The sequence below is a fragment of the Quercus robur genome, chromosome 2, assembly GCF_932294415.1.
Source record: "Quercus robur chromosome 2, dhQueRobu3.1, whole genome shotgun sequence".
Classification (NCBI taxonomy): Eukaryota; Viridiplantae; Streptophyta; class Magnoliopsida; order Fagales; family Fagaceae; genus Quercus; species Quercus robur.
The window spans coordinates 78,973,139-78,992,697 of record NC_065535.1 but is presented as its reverse complement, the minus strand read 5'-3'; the positions used below and the strand labels follow the sequence as shown (position 1 = coordinate 78,992,697).

Sequence of the window (19,559 nt, the reverse complement as noted above, 5' to 3'; positions counted from 1 at the left end):
CCTCCAAATCTACAAATCTTTCTTGAATAATTCCTGCATTCAAGAAGTTATCCTTGTATCTCTCAAAGTGATGAACTGACCTAAACAGTTTAGAATCCATTTTTAATCTTTTGTCAGCCTTCTTTGCAGTAGATTTCTTCTTCGGAGGTGAGGGAGCCATCTGTGAACAATCAGAAAAGGCCACAACAGCATAGAACAATATATGTGCAGAGCCAGTCAGTACCATGTAATTAACAAAGAGATATCATCCATACAAATGAACTTTGAACACTTAAACAATAAGCTACTTAGATCAATCACATGGATAAACCAAGCCTAAGATAGGAAACACATGAACAACATGGAGAAACTATCCTAAAGGAAGATATATGTCATTGAGACATATAATAGAAAAAATGATATGACACACAATCAGTATTTTGAGACTAACAGAAGCTCCCAACAGATTAACACAATAGAACAAGCACATTCAGCACAGTAAAAACACACAATATCCAACGGAACATTTTGAAACAACACAACAGCACAAAGAATCACTTAGCTAAGCACAGGATGAAGAGCAATAAGGAAACAACTAAGATCAAATCAAAATCTAGCAGCAGCATTCGCAAGCTAAGCATGAACAAGGAGCAAAATCCGAAACACAAACCCATTTCTAAATCACGAACATATGCGAAAAATCAAAGGGAAAAGCACAAAATCAAGTATAAAAGGGTGCAAAACTGAAAACCCATACCTGTGACTTGAAGATTTTGAGCTACAAGAATGCAACAATGGAGATTGGAAATGGGAGCACGGAGTGTTTGGGAGGGAGATAGTTTAGAGAGAAGATGAACAGTCACAAAAGTTCGAGGGAAAACTGAAAAGTGGTTTAAAAAATGCTCCTGTTTCTGCAAAACACGCGTTTTTCGCGACTTGATTAAGTCGCCACACAGTCGCCAGCTCAAGCCGCCAAAGCACTCAAGAACAAAAATTTGAAAATTTTTCTAAGTGTTTTTCGCAACTGGAAGGTCTACCCGCGAGTAAGTCGCGAGCTGAGCCGCGAAAATCTCTGAGTGAACCTCGCGACTGGACCTTCCACTCGCGAACAAGTCGCCAAAAATGACCAGCGAAGATGCGACTGAGGCTCGCGACTTGACATACCCGCGACTGAGCCGCCAAAACAGGGCAAAACAGGATTTTTGAAATTTTCAGATTTTTCAAACAAAATACTTTCCAAAAACACCTAAAACACTTAAAAATCTTTTTGTGCTTGAATTAACAAAGATTGAGCACGTGAAAACACATTTCATCAAGTACAATCACACAAATGAATATGGCATTTATTGAACATAAACTTGTGTGTTGTGTGTGGATATCAACAATGAGATAGTCCTTCGTCTAATGTGAAGCTTCAATGATCGATTCAACCAAGGCATACACAATTAGCACTAGATCATGTGACCTATCTCAATTATAGAAATATGTATATATGACCTCCCACAAAACTTGATAACATGACTTGGAGCTTTACATTTTACTCCACTTTTAATCATAACATTTGATCTTTTTGATCTTTTGAGGCAATCACCTCTCATTATGAGAGTGATATTTGACATTTCACTTTAATGAACAAGCCTTTGGCTTTTTGAATAAACATTCACTTTAATATAAGGTCGCTTACCCTTTTTCCTAGTCGAATACTAGAATGTGCGACAGGCTTTTGCAGCTCAATATCTCTTTTCATTTGGAGATTTACATTTGGTGAGCTCTTTTTAGCAAAACAAAAATAAAGAGTGGGAAGATATATAGACACAAGTCTATGCATGTCTCAAGATCAACATAACCATTCACTAATCATTCATGACAAGTTTGAAGATCTATTTACAACAATCACATAGATTTCAAGATTTTTCCCACATAGATATGGGTGCATGAAAACAAGCAATGCTCAAAAATGCACAAAGCCATTAGCACAAAGGTACAAGGCAAAACAAGTTTTGAGACAAAACTCAACAAAGTCAATCAAGCTTTTTGATTTTCTAATTTTTTATGTGATTTTTGGATTTTTGACACAAGAAACAAAAAGATTGATAAAACAAAATTAAAAATATTCACAAGTAGACAAGCAAACAACCAATATCAAAAACAGCAAGCAAACCAAACAAACATTGTCACAAAGCATAGGAAGTATTAATGCATGGACATGTTGTAATGCTTATGCATGAGTACCCTTTTTCACCCACACGTCACTTGCGTTTGGAGTGATTTCCTTATAGGATTGGGTACGGGAGTTAGGGCTTTCAAACCTTTGTGAGAAGCTTTCCAAGCAGTTGGTGAATGCACCAATCATCTTCATCACGTTCATCATTCCGGGATCTCCATTTTGATCTCTAGATTGATCACCTTCCCAAATTCTCCTATCATTTCTGGGTCCTCCTGACCTTTGAGGAGTTGCACTGTTCTTTGCTCTCAGCTTTTGACAATTTGGTCGAGTATGCCCTTGAAGTCCGCAATAATGGCACACATAAGTTCCTCTAGGACCTCTTTGTGGTCGTGGACGTGACTTGGCACGAGATTCAGACCTGCCCACAGACTGATTACAGGGATTCAGCATCCGTTGGTTCACCACATTCTTCTTCTCCTCCACCTCGAGCTTCTCACTAGTAAGGTCAGCTACAACTGGATCTTTAGCCTTTACAAACTTCACTTCTTTAGTGACATTTCCAGATGAACTACTTCCTCCGGTATATCCCAATCCGGATTTGTCTGAAAAGCTCTTTTGAGATGAGATAACATCATCTAGCTTCTTGGTGGTGACCCTCTCTATTTTAGCATTCACTTGCACAACCTCATTCTCAAGAAATCTCACTTTTGTGTAAGTTTCGGACAACTCACCATTCAGTGTTTCTATCTCACATTTGGCCTCCCTATATCGGATTAGGAGACTTTTGTAGTCCTCCTCAGCCTTCTTCATTTTTCTCACAGCAGCCTTGGCCACCCTTGTATACTCACCCGACTTCTCCAAGAGTGAGTTATAATTCTCTTGAAGATTTGCTGTGCTTTCATCTTCTTCAGCATCCGATTCTTCAACAATTCCTAGTGATTCATCATCACTATGTTCTCCAAGGTCTCGTACAAGCAGATTCAACTCATCTGAAGACTCAACATGAGCTATAGTCATAAAAGCCGAATAGTTCCCTTCTCCATCACAGCTCTCTTCAGATTCTGAGTCAGACAAATCCGAGTCACTCAAAGTCGTGGCATACACTTTACCTTTCGATTTCAAATAATTCGGACATTCCTTCTTAAAGTGTCCATGCCCGTTACATTCGAAACAAGTGACACCTTGTGTGGGTTGGGATTCTTTTCCATCTTTCTTTTTGAATTCCCTCTTCTCCCTTCCAGAACTTTGGAATTTTCTTTTATCATCAAATTTGCCATTATTTTTGAATTTCAAGAACTTTCTGAAATTTTTGACAAAGTATGCAACATCTTTGTCAACCACATCTTCTCCCGATGAGTCTTGATCTTCCACCTTCTCATTAATGGTCTTTAGAGCAAGGGATTTACTCTTCCGTTGATTGGGCAGCGACATCTCATAAGTCTGCAGAGAACCAACCAGCTCCTGTACTTTGATGTCATCAAGATCCTTGCTCTCTTCAATTGCTGTCACTTTAGCACGAAAACTTTCCGGCAATGATCGAAGGATCTTCCTTACAATCTTTGAGTCCTCCGTTTTCTCCCCCAAGTTGAACTTACTGACAACCACCTCATTTAGCTTTCCATAGAAAGAGTCAAAAGACTCATCCTCACTCATTTTGAGCTCCTCAAATCGAGTGGTCAGCATTTGTAACTTGGTGTCTTTCACTTTCTTCGTGCCTTCATAAGTGGTTTCCAGAATCTCCCATGCTTCTTTGGCAATTGTAATGTGAGAAATCCTGTGAAATTCATCTGGAGACACACCACAGAAAATAGCATTGAGTGCTTTACTGTTAGCATTAGATGCAGCAAGTGCTGCCTTATCCCATGTGGATTTGGCTGCCTCAGGTTTGGTCCAACCAATCTCAACAGCATCCCAAACGGATTCATCAATAGAACACAGAAAAGCTCTCATGCGAACCTTCCAAAAAGCATAATTACTACCATCAAAATATGGAGGTGCATTTAGGGATTGAGACCTATCCATCTCAAAAGGGAGTCAAGGATCACACAATGGTAATGAAACCAATAGCAGTGTACCCGCTCTAATACCAATTGAAAGTTCAAAAACGTGTACAAAACACCTTTGAACGTTTAGACCCCCAAATTACAACTTAACCAATACAAGCAATATGTCAAACAACTAGTGTGCGGAAACTTAACACATGCTATAATACGAAATTGGTTAAAGACTATCTAAGCCATAACAAAATAAAACCACAGCAGATAATAAAAAAGCAAAGATAGAGAGGAAGGAAGATGCAAACACAAAGACAACACGTGATGTGTTATCAAAGAGGAAACCGAAGTCCTCGGCGAAAAACCTCTCCGCCGCCCTCCAAGCGGTAAACAATCCACTAGAAAATACAGTTGGGATACAAGGACAGCAATAGACCCTCCAAGCCTAATCTACCCAGTGCACCTAAACCCTCCAAGCTTCTTGCTCCAACGAGGTTGCGCCGAACCTTTTTTCTTTTCTAGCTTCCCGGATTCCGCTACTAGACCGTAGCATCAACCAATGAAGATTATTGTAAGGTTGAATTTATTCAACCATCTAATTGGCTTTATTCCGTGCCAAATTTGCTTGTAATTCAGCATTTAGTAACCCTGTATTTAGGTGGGATTGTTGTAAGGGTAGTGAGTGAGATAGTGTGAAGATTGCTCAAGAGTGTGCAAGAAAACAGAGTGTCGCGGCTGGGACTCGCGGCTGGACTCGCGGCTTCAACCCGCCAGAATCTGCACACGTGCCAAGCATGCTGGAAGATGAACAGTCATGCTAGCTGGAGCACTACAGGACAAAACAGGACAACTGGCCATACGGTTAACTCGCGACTGGAACTCGCGACTTAGTCAAGCCGCGAGGTCAAGCCGCGAGCCACCCCTGTTTTGGAAAAACCTGACGTTTCGCATTCCACTCTTCTTAAGTATAAATACCCTTTTAACCCACGATTGAAAGAGAGCTTCCAGAGAGAATTTTGAGAGAGAAACCCTAAAGAAAAACCAGATTGTTTCACCCACAATCTCTACCTTAGAGTCTCATCAAAATCCCTCACTCTCTTCCTCTCCATTGTCAAATCCTTGAGAGGCCATTATACCAAACCTGGTTCTCACAATTATCATCTCTGTGAGACAGACGTTTGGAGTTCTGGGAAGCAGTTAGGAAGGAGCCAATATTCATTGGTTGATGCTACGGTGTAGTAGCGGAATCCGGAAAGCTAGAAAAGAAAAAGGTTCGGCGCAACCTCGTTGGAGCAAGAAGCTTGGAGGGCTTAGGTGCACTGGGTAGATTAGGCTTGGAGGGTCTATTGCTGTCCTTGTATCCCAACTGTATTTTCTAGTGGATTGATTACCGCTTGGAGGGCGGCGGAGAGGTTTTTCGCCGAGGTCTTCGGTTTCCTCTTCGATAACACATCGGGTGTTATCTGTGTGTTTGCATCTTCCTTCCTCTCTATCTCTGCCTTTACATTAATCTGCTGTGGTTTAATTTGATGTGGCTTAGATAGTTGTTTAATCAATTCCATGTTATAGCATATGTTAAGTTTCCGCACACTAGTTGTTTAACATATTGCATGTGTTGATTAAATTGGTTTTTGGGGGTCTAAACGTTCAAAAGTGTTTTTGTACACGTTTTTGAACTTTCAATTGGTATCAGAGCGGGTACACTTGTTGTGGTTTAAATACCTAAGTGTGATCCTTGACCCCTTGTGTTTTTTTTTGCCATGGATTGTGCTTTGTATGACTCTTTGCATGATTTGGTTGGTGATGAATGTAACATGCCACGTGTTTGTGATAATGCCTCTATGAGTGTTAATCCTCATAAGTGTGATGACATGTTATTTGAATCTATGGGTGATGTTGACAAACTCTTCAAGAAAAATGCTAAGAAGTTTCAAAAGAATTTGAGCAAGTTATTTTGTGAAAAGGATGATTTGATTGCTAAGCTCAATGAATCCAATAAATTGGTTGAGAAATATAAAAAACTTGCTGAAATTTCTCTTGAAAAGCTGAAAGAGTTTGAATGTTTGAATATGGACTTGGATGCTAAACTTGTTTTGTCTAACAAACTTGTTGATGATCTTAAATGTGAAAATGAATCTCTTAAGATGCATGCCAAGTGTTTGATTGCTGAACCTATTGTTAAAAAGGATGATAATGTTTGTTGCAATCATGTTGTGGTACCCGATTTTGTGCCTAGTGTGTGTTCTACCTTAAAGGACAAATCGGTGTACATTCCTCCACATAAAAGAAATCAAAAGGTGGAGAGAAAGGCTGTTAAGTCAAAGCCTTCGTTTAGGTCTCAACCTAAGGCTTTGGATGGATCTAAGTTTGTTCCAACTTGCCACCATTGTGGTGTGATTGGTCATATAAGACCTCAATGTCATAAGTTGAAGAGGGAACAAAACCATGTTGCTAGATCCATTCCCAAAAAGCCTAGTGGACCTAAACACATTATTTGTCACCATTGTGGTGCCTTTGGTCATCTAAGACCTCATTGCTCTAAGTTTCAAGCTCTTAAGAGAATCAAAAGAAAAGAGAAACTTGAGCTTTTTGGAAGTTGTGCTAAAAAGAGTAAACTGGATTTGAGTGAAAATAGCATGTTGTTAAAGAAAATGTTTAATGCTCTTAACTCCTTGACTATGTGCATCTCCGGTTCTCATTCTTCCAACCCTCGTCTCGCTTCTCTTGAGACACTCATTCCAAACAATCGTTCCGTTTGGATGAGGAAGGGTTCCTATGGTTGAGCTTTTGCTCTTTTGGTCCTTGATCTAATTCTTTCGATCTTTGTAGGACCCTTCATGCATTAAATGTCATATCTTCATGCATTTTGTGCATCTTGCATTTATTTGTATGCATTGTTTCGTTTTTGATCTTCTTTTCTGTTTCTATTTTGTGTGAGTAAAAATCCAAAACCACATAAAAAGTGAAAAATTCAAAAAGTTTGATCGTATATGTTTGAGCACATATCACATGTGAGTTTGGCCTTGTACCTTTGTACAAATGGCTTTGTGCATTTTCGAGCTTAGCTTGTTATTTTTTTTGCACTTATATCTTTGTGGGAAAAATCTTGACATCTTTGTGTGATTGTTGTAAATCGATCTTCAAGCTTGTCATGAATGATTTGTCAATAGTCATGTTGGTTTTGATACATGCGTAGACTTGTGCTTATATCTCTTCCCACTCTTTTATCTTTATTGCTTAAAGAGCTCAATAAATGTAAATCTCAAAATGAAAAGAGATAATGAGCTGCAAAAGCCGTCGCACATACTAGTATTCGACTAGGAAAAAGGGAAAGCGACTTATATGAAAATGTATGATGCCCAAAAAGCCAAAGGCTTATTCATCAAATTGAAATATCAAAAATTTCAGGCATCAATCTCAAAAATGAGATGTATTGCTCAAAATGAGTTGTATTGATTCAAAATGATCAAATGATATGAATTGTAAGAAGCCAAATGAAAAGCTTCAATCTTATGTAATCATTTTCTTGTGGGAGATCATATATGTTCATTTCTATAATTGAGATAGACCACTTGACTTAGCACTAGTTGTGTATGACTTGATTGAATTGATCATTGAAGCTTCACTCTAGACTAAGGACTATTCCACATTTGATACACACACACAACACACATGCCTAATGTTCAATGAATGTCTCATTCATTTGTTAGATTGTACTTGTCTAAATGTGATGTGTGTGTGCTCAATCATATATGGTTCAATCCAAAAATATTTTTGATCATTTTATATGTTTTTGGAAGTGATTTTTATCATTTTTTGTGTTTATGTTTAGTGCTTACTTTGTTTTTCAATGTTTAAACATGTTCTGGTTTGAAAAACAAGTGTCAGATTTTTTGGCCACTCATTTTGGCTGGTCGCGTGAGCTGCCAGCAAGCTGCCAGTTTTGGCTGGTCGGTTTGGCGGCTTGCAAGCCGCGAGTCTAAGCCGCGAGTTCAGACAGAGAGGTTTCGCGGCTCACTCGCGACTGGGCTCGCGACTCGCCAGTCGCGAGTCGCCCAGAATCAGCTTTTTAAAGAGCTTTTTCGTGGGAAACTTGTTTTAAACCTCTCCCATCCTCTCTAAAACCCCTCTTTCAATATTTTTACATCAAAACCCAACCAATTTGAATGGTTTTTCATTCCATTAACATTTCTAAGGTAATTATAACTTCTTTTCATTATTTTTGATCCTTGGATTATGTTTTGGAGAGTTTTGTGCTCTTGGTTGGGATTTTTATCATAGGGGTTGGGAAAACTTAATTTTTGTCAAATTTTTTTCATGGGATTGGTTTATTTTGTTGATTTGCATTGGTTGTTGGCCCCTTGTGGCAATTAGAACATGTATTAAGGGTGAATTTCATGATGTTCATGCATTGTTTCACATTATTGTTCATAGTGTGCATGCTAGGTGTTTGATAAAATGCCTCTTAGACATTTTCTCGCTTGTTTGGACTCCGATGAGTACCAAACTTTGGGGTTTCTCATGTTTCCTCATTAGGAACATGTTTGGTTCATTAGTTGTGTATTTTGCACACTTTGCCCCACATGTGCATTTTTCATGCATTGGTCATGCATTGCCTTAGCCACCTCTTGCACACACCTTTGCTACCCTTGTCATGCATTGGTCTTTACCTTATTTCTTCATCCTAGCATGTCATGCTTACCTTATGCTTTGTAGCATGTTACTTTGTCTTAGGTTTGAGCTCCATTTTCTCATTCATCTTGCACCCCTCATGCATCATTAGCATTGTTCATACCTTCATCTCTTGCCCTCGTTTCTTCTTGACCCTTTGTCTATTCCTGACAAAAAGGGGGAGAGTATACTCTAGAGAATGTTTCGGAGTATTTTGTCATTTCTATATGATTCTTGTGCACATCCTTAGGGGGAGAAATTCTATTTCTCATGCACATTTGTAGGGGGAGAGTTATTCCATAGGGGAGATGCATATACCAAGGGGGAGAAGACATTGTGTTAACTAGAAAACTTTGTTATGTTTGTTTTCTTGTTAGTTTTATGGTGCTTTGAGTTATGCTTTGTTGTTCTCATTGCATCATGTTTGTGCTTTGGACATGCATACTTCCTTATGCTTTTGTGCTTCATTGAATGCATGTTCGGATGATCAATTGCTTTGCTATGTGTTCATTGTAGTCATTTCTATATGACTGTTTTGGTGTTTGATCAAGTTGCTCATATGTTTTACATCATGTTTACTTGATCGCAATTTGCTTGTTACATTATACTTGTCCTTTTATTACTTGCTTTACCTTGAGGGTCTAATGTGTTTTGTGCAAGTGTTTCAGGTTACAAGTATATATGTTCCAAGTGCATCACAGCTTCTCATCACCTTGAAGGGGAGAAACTTTATGCACTTTTAGTTTATATTGTTTAAGTTTTTATTCAATATAATGTGTTTGTACCCATATGCTTTTGTAAGCTTTTAGGGTTTATGTTTTATACATAGTTTGTAGGCCTTGTGGTATGTACCATGCTTAAGTGCAGCCTTTATGCTATGTGGAAATCAGTACTTTAATCTAAATGTTCTGCATTTTGGTTTATGTACTGTCACTCTTGTGCCCTTGTAGGATTGTTCCTAGATGCATATGCCATGTGAGCTATGCATTGGTTGAGTGTTGAGCATACAAGTGTCTTGCCTTGTGCTTGTTAACTTGTATGTCTTTGTGTTCATTCCAAGTGTGAATGAACACTGTGATCACTACTTTGTGGTGTTCACTTGGTTGATCAAGCCATGGTTTGTTCATTAACTCCATCTTATGCTTGATCTCTTTTTGCCTGTTTCATATGCATTAATAATTTTCTGCTTACAATGATCATGGTGTATTGTTGTGTTTCAGGAGTTTATGTTCATATGATTCAAGTGCTTCACAGCTTCTAGAATTAGGTGTGAGTGAGTTTTGATCAACTGTTCCCAACTCACATGTTAAGTCTAGAGTCTGTTTTAGGGTTTTGTCACGGAATAGCCAAAGGGGGAGATTGTAAGGTTGAATTTATTCAACCATCTAATTGGCTTTATTCCGTGCCAAATTTGCTTGTAATTCAGCATTTAGTAACCCTGTATTTAGGTGGGATTGTTGTAAGGGTAGTGAGTGAGATAGTGTGAAGATTGCTCAAGAGTGTGCAAGAAAACAGAGTGTCGCGGCTGGGACTCGCGGCTGGACTCGCGGCTTCAACCCGCCAGAATCTGCACACGTGCCAAGCATGCTGGAAGATGAACAGTCATGCTAGCTGGAGCACTACAGGACAAAACAGGACAACTGGCCATACGGTTAACTCGCGACTGGAACTCGCGACTTAGTCAAGCCGCGAGGTCAAGCCGCGAGCCACCCCTGTTTTGGAAAAACCTGACGTTTCGCATTCCACTCTTCTTAAGTATAAATACCCTTTTAACCCACGATTGAAAGAGAGCTTCCAGAGAGAATTTTGAGAGAGAAACCCTAAAGAAAAACCAGATTGTTTCACCCACAATCTCTACCTTAGAGTCTCATCAAAATCCCTCACTCTCTTCCTCTCCATTGTCAAATCCTTGAGAGGCCATTATACCAAACCTGGTTCTCACAATTATCATCTCTGTGAGACAGACGTTTGGAGTTCTGGGAAGCAGTTAGGAAGGAGCCAATATTCATTGGTTGATGCTACGGTGTAGTAGCGGAATCCGGAAAGCTAGAAAAGAAAAAGGTTCGGCGCAACCTCGTTGGAGCAAGAAGCTTGGAGGGCTTAGGTGCACTGGGTAGATTAGGCTTGGAGGGTCTATTGCTGTCCTTGTATCCCAACTGTATTTTCTAGTGGATTGATTACCGCTTGGAGGGCGGCGGAGAGGTTTTTCGCCGAGGTCTTCGGTTTCCTCTTCGATAACACATCGGGTGTTATCTGTGTGTTTGCATCTTCCTTCCTCTCTATCTCTGCCTTTACATTAATCTGCTGTGGTTTAATTTGATGTGGCTTAGATAGTTGTTTAATCAATTCCATGTTATAGCATATGTTAAGTTTCCGCACACTAGTTGTTTAACATATTGCATGTGTTGATTAAATTGGTTTTTGGGGGTCTAAACGTTCAAAAGTGTTTTTGTACACGTTTTTGAACTTTCAGGTTCCTTCCTAACTGCTTCCCAAAAATCCAAACAACTGTCTCACAGTGATGATGATGGTGAGAACCAGGTTTGGTATAATGCCTCTCAAGGATTTGACAATGGAGAGGAAGAGAGTTGAGGAATTTGAAGAGATTCTAAGGTAGAGATTGTGGGTGAAACAATCTGGTTTTTCTTTAGGGTTTCTCACTCAAAATTCTCTCTGGAAGCTCTCTTTCAATCGTGGGTAAAAGGGGTATTTATACTAGAGTGGGAGAGGAATATGAAACGTCAGGTTTTACAAAACAGGAGTGGCTCACGGCTTGACTAAGTCGCGAGATCCAGTCGCGAGTTAACCGTATGGCCAGTTGTCCTGTTTTGTCCTGTAGTGCTCCAGCTAGCATGACTGTTCATCTTCCAGCATGCTTGGCACGTGTGCTGCTTCTGGCGGCTTGCAGCCGCGAGTCACCCGCGAGTCCCAGCCGCGAGTCTCTGTTTTCTTGCACACTCTTGAGCAAACTTCACTCTATCTCACTCACTACCCTTACAACAAACCCACCTAAATACAGGGTTACTAAATGCTGAATTACAAGCAATTTTGGCACGGAATAAAGCCAATTAGATGGTTGAATAAATTCAACCTTACAAATATCACATGAGACTTGTTAGTCCAAAAACGCTGAAAAGTTTAGGTAGAAATGAAATCTATGTGGAAACAAGAGTGAACATTCTATGAAATGTTCAACACATACTACTCAAAGAATATAAGTACCTTGAACCATAATATTTCTCGTTGCATTTGAAGAGCTGCTCCTGATATAGCATTCAGCTTCTCTTTAGGTGCCAATCCTGCAGCTAAATGCAAAATGTTGCCTGTATCTTCAGTTTTTGTATTTATTATTAGATCTCCAATTGAGCCTACCTCATAAAGGAAATTGAATATGCTTTCATGGCGCTTCTCAACAGCTACATGAAATATGCTTTTACTATTTCTTGTTTTCCATAATAGATCAAAGTCAAAACGAATAAGCATGATCAAGCACTCATTATTTCCTGCTTCTGCTGCATCAAACAGAACATGTGGCATCACTGATGAATTCTCAACATCACCTCTGTAAGCCTGAAGACAATTTTCAAATAGTTTATTGGCTTGAGATTGCTTCGAGTTTTCCTGTTTAAACTTCAACCCTGGAATTGACAGTGAAAAAGAAAGTAGTCATACTTTAAGGAGAAATAAATATATTAAAGAATCGAATAGATCTTCTACAGAATAAAAGTGAATGTGCACCGCTAATCTTGTATGAAATAAGAAAATCAATTAAGAAATTTAATCATTTTCTAAAAATGTTATCACTAAATTTATCAAGCCAAGATATCTACTACATTTAAAAATATAAAGAGTTACGCTATAAAATCCACTAACATGAAGGATAAAAAAAAAAAAAAAAAAAAAAAAAAAAAAAAAAAAAAAACAATAAACAATCAAAAAAGAAAATAACTACCAAAATAACTCCAAATAAATCCACTAATATAAAATCACTTACAATATCCATTCAAGTTTTTTGCCTAACTTGAGATCCACAACAAATACAATAATATGTTCTCTCTAGGAAAGAATAAGAACTCACCCTAGATAAAACAACTTTTCGTGGTTGTAGCACCCAAAAAAACTTCTCTCTAGAGAAAACAAAAAATTTATCTTCTCTTATGTATGTCTAACGGCTAAAAAAATTTAATTGTTTTCTTTTCTCTCACACGCAAATTTTTTCTTCTCACTACAACAACACATTTTCTTTTCCTCGATTAACAACATTCATCCAAGCTCTATAAATTCTCCTTGATTTATGTGCTAATGTGCATGAAATAGATCAATTGAGGTTACTTATACCACAGTAGCCGATCGATTGAGCTTCGAATAACAAAATTCTTAGTTCTGTTATTGATGACATTGCAATCTTGGAATTTGTGCACTAAGGGTTCTAAGAGTACTTAAATACCATTTTTCATAGCCATCATCATACACAAGACAGACACACATCGGTGAGAAGTTGCTGCGACTTTTGTGTGTTTAGGATTTTGTATCGAGCTACTTCTAGTTCATTGTTGAAACGTGTTGCGGTGAAGAACTTTGCACCAACAACTACTGCTATCAAGATGTTGTGGTGCAGTTGCTACATTTTTAGGAGATCTGTGTTGTAAACCTTGAAGTTTACTATGTCAATGGGAGATCCGTGCAAACTAAAAAATTCTACCACTAAAAAAAGTTAATTGGGTTGGAGCTAAGCTAAAATTAGATCTCTTGTACTTGTACTTGTAATCTCGAATTTTCTTTAGTAGATTGTTCAAGAGTGGTGACCTAAATATTACACATCATGACCGTATGACCATGTCAATTTATTTTTCGCTGAACTATACTCTAGATTGGCAATTTGATTGTGCATTTAATTAGATTTTACATGTAATTGAATTAATTAATAAATTAATTAACTTGGATAATTGATTAAGTCAATTGGAGTGAACTTATAACCCAAAATAACTCACAGGAAACAAAAAAACAAAAATCCAAAACAAAACTCACGTGATCGAGTTTGACTAACAAATGCAGAAGGATTGCAAGCTAATGCAATGCACTGTCTCCATCCGTGTTGATATTTCTTTCAGGAAAGATAAACTAGGTAAACCATGACATAATTATATGAAAAGGAAAAGCAAGAGTTTATTTTGACAACTTTTTTTCTCCTCATGCACTAGTTTTCCCTTAAATAATTAAGATAGAATTCTTTATGAAAAAAATCTCATATTATATATATTTATATATATAGGGCAAGACTTAAGTACTGTTCCTTAAGTTCATCTCTTAAGATTCTGCCATTTGGATTTTTTCTCATTGAATGGAAGTATACTTTTCAATAAAGTAGTCATATAGCTGAATCTTAAGAAGAGAACCTAAGGAACAGTACCTAAGATATTGTATCTAAGTTTTGTCTATATGTATATATATATATATATATATATATAGAGAGAGAGAGAGAGAGAGAGAGAGAGAGAGAGAGAGAGAGAGAGAATAATTTACAATATATATATATATATATATATATAGAGAGAGAGAGAGAGAGAGAGAGAGAGAGAGATTTTGTCTAAACAAATGTGTACAATTTACATGAACAATAAATGCAGTGGCAGAGCTAGAAAATTTTCTTAAGGGGGCCAAGCCAAATAGAATAATGCTACACTCACAAACTATTTTACAACATTTTTATTAAATGTTGATGCGGTAAACTTCATTTTAGTTTTCATTTAGGCCCACCATTAATATTATTTTTTCATTACCAATAATCATTCATCACATCAGTAGTTTGTAAATTTTTTTGTAAAAATGTTTGTAGCTCTAGTATTACTCAGCCAAATATATCATTGTATTCTGGTAGTTTTAACTCTCTATATAAATATGTATGTCTTTATTTTTGGAAAACAACAAAAATATTTTACTAAAGAGATTTACTTATATATTTTCTTTAACTTATACTTTAAATACTCCTAAAATTAATAACTTATATATGACAAACAAGCCAATATACACATATATACTTAGATTAGGTTCGAGTAGAATTCTATCTTGTATAAAAAAAAAATTAAAATGAAAATAAATGAGACAACAATAAATTAAAGAGCATTTATACTTTTTTTTTTTTTTAAGGAAAGGGGCCAATCACCAAAAATTTATTCAATATTTTAAAATTTTAACATTAAATATAGGGAGGGGGCAATTTTTGAAAATCCAAGGGGGGGGGGGGGGGGGGGCACGGCCCCCTATGAATAAATGTAAACCAATAATTATCCAAATTAAAAAATTATTAGTTTATTAGCATAGTAAAGTTCAATAAAGCTGAATAAATGTAAACCAATAATTATCCAAATTAAAAAATTATTAGTTTATTAGCATAGTAAAGTTCAATAAAGCTAAAAATTTAAGCTATGAGCTGAAGATGACCGATCAATATGATTCGGTATCAAAATCTCCAGTCTGTTAATAGTTTGATACCACATTTAGAAAATGAGTGAAATTGGGTAACTTTTCCTCATTTAGAAATTAAATGAATGCCTTAGATTGTGTTAATTTAACAATACCATTTTCAATGTTTAAACTACGATTAATGTTTTGAACTTTAAATTCTGGAATGACAAAATCAATCCGTTATGACCCCACTCCCAAAAAAAAAAAAAAACATTATAATTACTTATGCTTACCGTATAAGTTACCCTCAACACAACTGATAAATAGTTTAGCTTGTTCATTTTCATCCCACCCGCAAACTATCTCTTTAGTCTGAGAATAAAGAAACTGCACCATTTGACTGTGTCCTAACGAAGCAGCCATAAAGAGTGGTTTCACCCTACTACCTAGATTTGGCAGGTTACTATTTTTCTTCAACATCGCCTTGGCAATATTCACATTTCCAGTTGCAGCAGCATAGGTCAAAGCAGTGTTCCCAACAATGTTTTCAGCTGTTAGGTTTTCGCAGCTCAATCTATTCACTAAATTCTTCACAAACTCTTCTTAGTTTGCTGCAGCAGCAATATGAAGAGTGGTTTCTCCTTTCTTTGTAATTTTTCTTTCAATGTTTGGCATGTCCTTAACAGATTTCCAGTCACCATTCATCGCAGCCACATAAAGACTCCTACACTCTATATTGACTGCTTCATCTGTAAGAGAAATTCTTCTTAACAATTAGTAAAAATTGTAGTGCAAGTATTTCATAGAAGGAAAAATATTGTTTCACACTAGTTCACATTCATTATTTCACACATATATCCACAATTGATATGAAAATGTCCCCATTTTAACACATAAATTAGATGTGAAAAAAGAGATTTGAAATAGTAGATGTGTGATAATCAAAACCATTCATAAAATAAAAATTTGTCTTATTTTAGTTTTATATTTTGGGGAATGTTTATTACACACATAGTACACATGCACAATTTTTTCAACTAAAATCGAGACATCAAGTCATGATTTCTGAGCAAAAGTATGAGTGTGTATACTTTGTGTATAAGTGAGTGTGTGAAATAGACATATTGCTTGTTTTATTTTATAATCCAATAGCAACTACGATATTTTATGTTTGATTTTTTTATTTTTTTATTTTTGGTTATAAAATTTAGTATTATATAATGAAAAAAATTCATATATGACAAGTTTTCAGTTAATGGAATATAAAATGTTACACTTATAACAGGTTAACCGATGGCAAAGTAAAATATTTACCGTCGTTTGAATTGAAATCCTTTGTCGCCATTTCAACTTGTCAATTGGCTTTTGTGTACCTGAAAAATGAAGATTTTAGTATTACATATAAATTATATATATATATATATATATATATATATTCCACTTTCATAATTTTTTATAAAACATTTCCCCAATTCTCATGTCAACAATTACCTTGATTTGGACTAGGTATTAAGGTAATTGTTGACAATGAGAATTGGGGAAATGTTTTGATAAAAAAATTATGAAAATGGCATATATATATATATATATATATATATATATATATATGTTGGACTTAGCTTTAGCTTAGGATTCGTTCAGATCTAGACCAAATCTAAACCAACATAAACTAAACTCTTGCACAATAGAAAATTAATAACATTTGCTATAATTATTATTATTATACATGGGGTTAGGTTGAAGTTACACCTTTCAATATTTTTTAATTGAATACGAATGTTGACAAATCCACTGTTAGATTACATTATCTTCGTATATTCTTCATACTTGCAAAATTTCGAGGTGATCAAAGAGTAATAGTCATGTCATCAATCAATTGTTAAAATTCAAATTTTTGTAGTTTAAAATAATGCATAAAAAATGAGTTTATAGATCAAATAGTAAACAACATCCGATTGATATGAAAATTGGCATGCATGTTAAGAACATATAGAACATGTAATTCAACGGTTGGATTTTTAAAATATTGATTTAATAACAAGTTAATGGGTAGTGTAATATTACTTAGAATTACACCAGGTGTAACTTGATAAAATTTTATCATGTATCTAGCACTCATATCTCATGAATATGCATAAATTTATAAGCTAGTTATTATAATGATTTTTACTCTTGCCAAATTAGCACAACAAGCACAAAAAATTTTAATTTTCTTTTCTTAATTCGGAGAAAGACTCTCAGGCCTTTAATTTTTTTTACGAATTATTTGTCAAGAAATTTCATTGAAGAAGTAGCGTGTTTTAAAACTCGTCTCTTTGAGGTTCAGCATGAAAAGATATGAGTTTCATGTGAATCAGCTGATTAGGCTGATGTTGATGTGTTTGTTTTATTAAAGAAAAAAATGGTGCACCTAGATCTCGTAGGCAAGAGACAAAATCATTAAATAGATCTCAATTGAGAGAGCATACCATATTTTTAAGAATAACATTGGCAATTCAGGGCTTGTGTTTAATTATTAGGTTTGAGTCTTAAGTTTTTTTTTTTTTTTTTTAAGAGAAGTTTGAGTCTTAACGGGAATAATAAGTTAACAACATACATAATTTTTTCAAAAATAAAAAATAAAAAACTCCCAAACTAGAGGTGGCAAATTGTAGATAGGAGACAATAAAGTAGGGTTAGTGGATTGTAAAAAAAATTGTGAAAAGAGTAATGCCTATAGTAATTTATATTTTATCAAAGTTTTTTTTTTTTTTTTTTTTTTTTTTTTTTTTTTTTTTTTTTTTAAGTTTCAACCTATTGTGTCTGTCTCCGTAATTTTTGTTCTTTATCACCAGACTAAGGCATCAATCAATTTTTTGTGTAAGTGAAAATTGAACTTTAAATCTTTTATTCAACCATCGATATCAGATATTTTACCTGAGCTAACTGGAACTCACATTATTTTTGAAAGTCATGTTACCTGACTTGCAATACAAATTAAATGATATTTTAGGAAGGTTAGGGTATTTACTTTTTCATCGATTATGAAATTATTTTTATCAATTTAGTTTATTATGAAATGAAAAGAATATATTTTTATTACCAAACATTTTTTAAAATAATTTTCTCTTTTTATGACAAAAAACTCTTATCTCAAATGGTTAAAACAATTGTGAAAGTGGACAATATCAAATTTGGGGCATCATAGTAAGGCCCAAATTTGATATTGTCCACTTTCACAACTGATACAATAAGTTTATATACACTTTTTTTTTCATAACTAGTGACATGACATGCTTTGATTGATACATAATAAAACAGTATATGTAGTGTACCCTAATAAAGTAAATGTAACTATAATAAAAACAGATCAACAATTGTAAGAAATACTATGTCACTAAATAAATATTAGTAAATTTCTTATTTTATCTCTTTATTTTTTTTTATATATATAACTTTGAAATTTAGTATTTTTTATATTCTTAAAATGCTCAAATTTATTTTCTAAACTTTGGCCACCAAAAAAATTAAATTCTGGTCCTGTCCTTTTATCAATAGTATTGATAGAAAAGCATTGGATAAATTGCACGCTTGTGATTTGCATATGCTTTTATATTTGTACTTGATTAAAAAATGTTCATTGAAATAAGGTGTCTGCGACTGTAAGTGCGAAATAGTAAAAACACCAAGATGATATAGTGCAACCAGACCGCGCACATATTTTAGTCCAACAAAATAACAAAATATGAAAGAAGAAAGACATCAGGAGAAGTAAAAGAAGTGAATGCATGCATACATGACATATCTACCTGAAGAATGATTTAGTTCAAATGGATTGAGGAGCTTTCGTCAGGATAGACCAGCAAATGTTGTTAATACTTGAAGGCAATTCCTCTACGCTAGAAGTGTGGAATCAATTGTTGGGTGTTCGCAATGCCCAAATGTGCTTAAATCTTAACCAAGCAGTCAAACAAAGACGTATTAAATTATGTAAAAGTATTCCAAAAGGTGGATTAGGTATAGTTTGTATTCGATATTTGTTTTTACGTGATTTGGAAAGTAGTTGTCCTTTTTGAAACAAAACCGACTCTTTTCGTCTTTCTTCATCCAATGCTTGCCGTATGCAGTTGGAAGGAAGCATTTCGTCAAATCCTTGTTGCTAGGGGCGGAGCTACACACATGGGGGCGGGGGCATGCCCCCCAAAATTTTAAAAAATTCTATATATATATATATATATTAACATTTGGAAAATTTAGCCTACAAAAATAGGAGTTGATCTCCCCAAATATTTGAGTTAGTTTAATGATACTCTTAAAAAAATAATTTGTTTAATAGTTATAGAAACAATGCTTTATTTTTCTTA

General features: G+C 35.5%; 1 long non-coding RNA gene across 1 annotated transcript; it reads right to left on the bottom strand.

Annotated features, from left to right (window-relative positions):
* Positions 1–15,514: 15,514 nt before the first annotated feature.
* On the bottom strand, positions 15,515–19,207 carry LOC126715185 (uncharacterized). Its single transcript, XR_007651819.1, has 3 exons — positions 19,005–19,207; positions 16,531–16,589; positions 15,515–15,965 (listed from the first exon to the last, which is right to left on the bottom strand). It is a non-coding gene; the product is annotated as an uncharacterized LOC126715185 (long non-coding RNA).
* Between the last annotated feature and the right edge of the window lie 352 nt (positions 19,208–19,559).